General features: G+C 43.3%; 1 long non-coding RNA gene across 1 annotated transcript; it reads right to left on the reverse strand.

Moving 5' to 3' along the window:
* Positions 1–3,363: 3,363 nt before the first annotated feature.
* LOC134822010 (uncharacterized) lies at positions 3,364–4,897 on the reverse strand. Its single transcript, XR_010161104.1, has 2 exons — positions 3,805–4,897; positions 3,364–3,516 (listed from the first exon to the last, which is right to left on the reverse strand). It is a non-coding gene; the product is annotated as an uncharacterized LOC134822010 (long non-coding RNA).
* Positions 4,898–5,541: the final 644 nt, after the last annotated feature.

Here is a 5,541-nt window from a genome sequence, read left to right on the forward strand (position 1 = left end):
GTCGACTATTCATGAATACTGGTTAGACAGAAACAATTTGAAGGGCTAGTTCGAAGAAGGAGCAGTGGCGTAACGTTGCCTGTTGGCGCCCCCCTGCCGAAAAAAGCGCCCCCCTGTTGGCGCCCCCTCCCCTTTTGGTGCCCCTCCCTAAAATTGAACAAATTAGGTGATTTTAAAGAATACGCCGGTAAAATCTCTAAAAAAGTGTGTATCTAGAGCAAAACGCGCAGTTTTGCTAGTACTTTAGTTAAGTTTTCGAAATTTTCCCACATTCATACGACGATTTGGCGCCCCCCTAAGACGGCGCCCCCTGCACAGCGGGGTCAGCAGGGCCTTTTGTTACGCCACTGAGAAGGAGTAGAACAAGTAATGAACAAAACCTTGACAGTTAGCCATATTTCACCCTCCATCAAAAGACAGAATCTGAAAGGGTAGGTGGAGTCTACCAGTACCATCGTGCATCGACATGATTCGGTGGTTAGATAGGAAGTACCTGACCCCAACAACCAGAGCTAGAGAAACTAATTTTCGACGTCTTGACCCACTGTACTCAGGCCACTCCCAGTCCCAGGGACAATTCGAAAATATTTTTAAGGGATTTGAAATCCGTGTCAAATCCCCTACAAAATCCCCTACAAAATTCAGAGAAACGTCTTCAACTACTCGGAATTGTAACGCGCAATTTAATAATTTGTAGACAAAGTAGCGCACCGCGAACCACGCAGAATATCAATTGTATCTTCAAGTATTTCAAACTCTGTTGACAAAATAAATTGATTGTGACTCTAATAATTGATTAAAAATTACGGCATACAGCAAATCTTGTGTTGTGTGTAAAAAAACTGTGATAAACAATATGCTGTAAATAAAACAAATTCGTCAAAAAGTTTAAAAACACGATGACCCGCCCAATTTTCTGAAGTGACAATTTGGGGACTTTGACGGGCTATAACTTTCGCTAGGCTAATAATATGGTGGGTTTTGAGACATAAAATGTTCACCCGCAAGTTGACGCTCTTCACCTAGCCACGAGTCTACGCGTACTGCGTGACGTGCTTGTTTCACTAGAGGGCTCTGGATAGAGCAACGCTCGTAGACAGTAGAGTTAGTACATACACTAATACCCCTTTTAGGTTTAATGGTTATTTTTTAGGTTTAATGGTTATTAGTTAAATGACGATGTCAATTCTTTGCAGCATATTTTCTGACTGAGTGCAAAGAAACTGGTAAGTTCAGCCAGATGAACGGAAGGTCAGTCCTTAAATATGGAGAAAGCTACACATACTCTGGAGACACAAACGCCCCCTCCTCTCCAGCCATCCCACCACCATTAGCAGCTGCTATTGATAGAGTCACCTCCCAGTGCAAACTTACACACAAGCCTAACTCTGTGCTCATAAACTACTTCCCTCCTAGCACTGGGGTTGAGGAAAGCATGTTACCCTTCCACTGTGACGATGAGCAAGAAATACTTGCTGACTCCGAAATAGCCACAATTTCAATAGGAGAAGTAAGAAAGATAAGCTTTGTACCTGTCCATGAAGGCCATTCACCTACAAAAATGACTGAAATGTCCCTGGAATCCAACTCGGCCTATATTATGACTCGTTCCTCACAAGCTTGGTTCAAGCATGGAATCAAGGCCACCCAAAAAACTGAAGTCAACCCGGCCATGTACGGACGATTTTCCATTACCCTTAGAGCCATTAACAACAAATTCAAAAGAAGCACGCTCATTATGGGAGATTCGAACACCAAAACAATCAAGTTTGGGTGTGGTGCTGGTACTATGGGCCAGTCTTTCCCTGGTGAAAGAGTCAAGGCAGGTAAAGTCAGTTTGATTGACCCTTGTCGCTGCATTGGGTACAGCAACGTTGTTATCGTTTGTGGTACCAATGACCTCCGGGTAGAAAACCTTAGAGGAGAGAATGAAATCCATCAGCTGGTTGACGTTCTCCACTTGAAGATTCAACAGATAAGAAAGCTCTGCCCAAGTATCAAAATATTTGTCGCAGCAGTCCTCCCATCAAGATTGCCTCAAATGAACAAAAACATTATGACCTTCAATCGGCTTGTTGGAGAAATGTTAAGTGCCAACTTCAACCAGAGTGTGTGGCACCTTGGAGTTGGCCACTTCTTAGATAGTAGGGGACTCCTTGCCACCAACCTGACCAGAGGTGGTGATGATATTCATTTAGGAGTTTATGGTATTACCAAATTTGTGAGATGTGTGAAGCATTGGGTGTATGTGAGAGAGAGGCAAGAGCGGACAAGACGTGGAAAACACAACCAGTCAGTGGGGTCTAACAACCCCACTTAGTAAAAATGATTATGAAAATGATTAAAGATGTGTGTGAGCCATGTAGTAGATCTATTAACATCGGACAACCTTTACTAGAGTGTGAAAACTGTAATAATGCCATCCATACTAAGTGTTTCAAATCAGCTAAATACTCATGCAAAAATGGACTATGGATGTGCTGCGAGTGTGCCAGTTCTGCAGAGGAACGGTACTGCCCATTTCCATCTGATGAGGAATCTATAGATTCTGATAGATTCTATGATAATAGAAACCAGGAAGATGCCTTAATTGCATCATATGCCCTTGTACTTGAACGTTGCCGTCGCTACTCTAAACTCGAGTTCTTAAATGCAATCAAGCAGCTCAATTCCTCAAAAAAATCTACGTTATCAACTTTATTCTACAATATAGATGGAAACGCATCTATGTATGTATGTATGTATGTATTTTGACACGGGGCAGCGCTAGACCCCATGTAGTGCCCTCAACCTACTTTTAGATTTGAAGGTCATAAAGGCGACAACAATGCCAAGAGGACAGCGCAAGCCGGTGAGCTGTACACTGGGCACGCGCGCGTAATAATAAAGCTCAAACAGGTAATAGACCCCGCGAGCATATAGAATCAGGATTTTACAGGATGTGGGCAGCCGGCCCTGTGAAGGTGATGGATGCGTGCAAATCTGAGGGCTTGAAGCGAGTGTATTGTGGAGCTAGCGTACTCTGATAAGTGAAGTAGCCCGAACCAGGTAGCTCACCTGCTCCGCATCGCGGGGGGCCGCTCCAGTTTACAGATGTACATGCGGAGATATGTCGACGCTCGTGAGTGAATGGGGAATAGCTGATTTGTGCGAAGGTAATGTGTGGGTTATGATGGTGCTGTTACTTTATAAGTTCTAAGCTTGTAGAATGTGTTGCAAAAACCATCCTAATTGAGGTTTATTGGTTGGCGTATATAGTGAACTAGTGGGGTTTGACGATGGAAGAGCGCTAAGATAATTTTGGGAATGTAGTATGGGCAGTGACAGATTCAAGGTTGATGGAGATAATTAAAACAACGAATATAACTGCAATTGTAAAAAGTAATAGCAAATATTTGTAAGTGAATCTCGATTGTTTGTGAATCCTCTTTATCGACACTAGGCAGAGTATGATGCTGAGGCGAAGTTCGGGACTGATCTGGTATCATCTTCCTTGAGTTTACTAATCAGATCAACCTGGAGTGATGGAACGTTTCAATTATGTGGATTTGTCGTAATCTCGTGGATTAGTCGTAAGCTCGCGCGCGCGCAGGCTCGCGCGCGCACTAAATTTTCTGTTTAAAAAATGACGACTATTAGGTTGCTACGTCCTTGAGTTGTATGGCGTTCGCGCGTTACGTTTAATGCGGGAAATTTGAAGGACGGATTTAACCGGTTTGAGTAACTGGATTTGATTGAAGTTGTGTTTGGTGGAGCAAGGCGGTAGGTTCGTTTTTTAGGGGTGATTAGTGGGAGTGTTCTAACCTGGTGGTGGTGGAGGAACTGCTAATACCGGATGAAGGGGTACCCTGGAGGCAGTGATTGGATCTCTACTGGTTTGGAGAGTGGGAGTCCTTTATTTAGGTTGTCTGATGAATATCTGTGTCAAGTCGTCAATCTGGAATAACTCGAGTTTTAGTAATTTATAAAGTGGGCTGTAACATTGCGTTCCAGCCCTGAGAGGGAAAATAAACTAGTAAGAAGATGTAATTATTGGAAAATTGATGCAGATTACATTTATTGACTGATCAGAACAAGGAATAATGTTATGTGGAGTCCAACTTGTAGTTATTCATCTCATGTGATGGTTTAGCGAAGATTTCTGGATCGGAGTAGTATGATGCAGATATCAGATTTCGTAGTGCTGATCCATTGTGTCGATGTACTGTTGCTTAAACTGGTTTCCACGTATGTATGTCACAAGGGTAGCCGGGGTACTCGAATCCTAACTAGATCTCTAGCTTTGTGTTCGCCGTAGAGTGGAGAGTGGATATCCATAGTGCTGTGTACCTGTGTAGGGTTGAAATTCCAAGGTTGCTGAAATGATGATGGTGTTAGAGAAAGACGCAAGGTGTAACATGCGTTACACCGTGGTAAGAAAGGCATTATGGTAGCAGAGAATGCATTATGACAGGAGAATGAGCGAAAGTAATGCAAATGAAAAAAAGGACCGAATTGACGAGGTGATTGAGTGAGTGAGATGCTGCATTGCTACTGGCTGACTCGCCAGCAACAATGCAAGTCCAAGAAGAAAGAAGGAGAGACACTGTCCGTTATCTGGGTGAGCCACCACCGACAGTGCTCCCACTTATGTGGGGCTGAGGGTGTTGGCTCCAAGAACCAGCCGTGAGCGAACAGCGCCTGTCCCCCTCTATGGTTAACTTGAGAGTAACAGGACTATGCCATTCTCCAGGCCAATCCGTTCAATAACCAGCTGACCCAGCACCACCTCTGATGGAAGATGTGGTTCGGATTGGACTTCGCTAGGATTTGTCAGTTTTTCTGTAGACACTAATGCTCCCTCGAGGAAAGACATGAGCCCCGGCGAAACTGACCAAAAACGTGGCAGGGATTCTCACCCTACAAACGCATCTAACTTTGATAGCTTCCTAATTGAACTCAAAAGTATAGGGCACTCGTTTGATATGATTGGTCTTGCTGAAACCAATACTGATCCTGCACAGCAGGGCCTGTACCAAATTCCATCATACACAGGATTCTATCAAGAAACATTGGCAGGTAAGAAAAAAGGCACAGGTGTTGCACTCTATGTATCTGACCATTTAAATACTGTGGTCTTAGAAAACGTATCACACTGTACTACAAATATTGAGAGCCTCTTTGTTGAAACCACAGATAGCGCAGGCAGCAAAATTGTTCATGGAGTCATTTACCGACCCCCTAATGGCTGCTTTGATAGCTTTTGTGAAACCCTGGAACTACTTGCAAAGCAGCTAAATGGGAAAACTGTCAATTTGTTGGGAGACTTTAACTCAAACATACTTAATATTTCTACCAGTTCCCAGCTCTTTGAGGATACTTTATACAGAAACGGCTTTTACCCGACTATCTCCATTGCAACACATTTTCGTCAAAACTGTAAAAGTTCCTGCATCGATAACATTTTAACAAATAAAATTGAGAATATAGTCTTATCAGGTGTTATTGAAGAACGGCTTGGTGAGCATGCCCCTATATTTACCTTCACTTCAGTAGAGACCC

This window comes from Bolinopsis microptera, chromosome 10, assembly GCF_026151205.1.
Source record: "Bolinopsis microptera isolate Bmic1 chromosome 10, MBARI_Bmic_1.0, whole genome shotgun sequence".
Classification (NCBI taxonomy): Eukaryota; Metazoa; Ctenophora; class Tentaculata; order Lobata; family Bolinopsidae; genus Bolinopsis; species Bolinopsis microptera.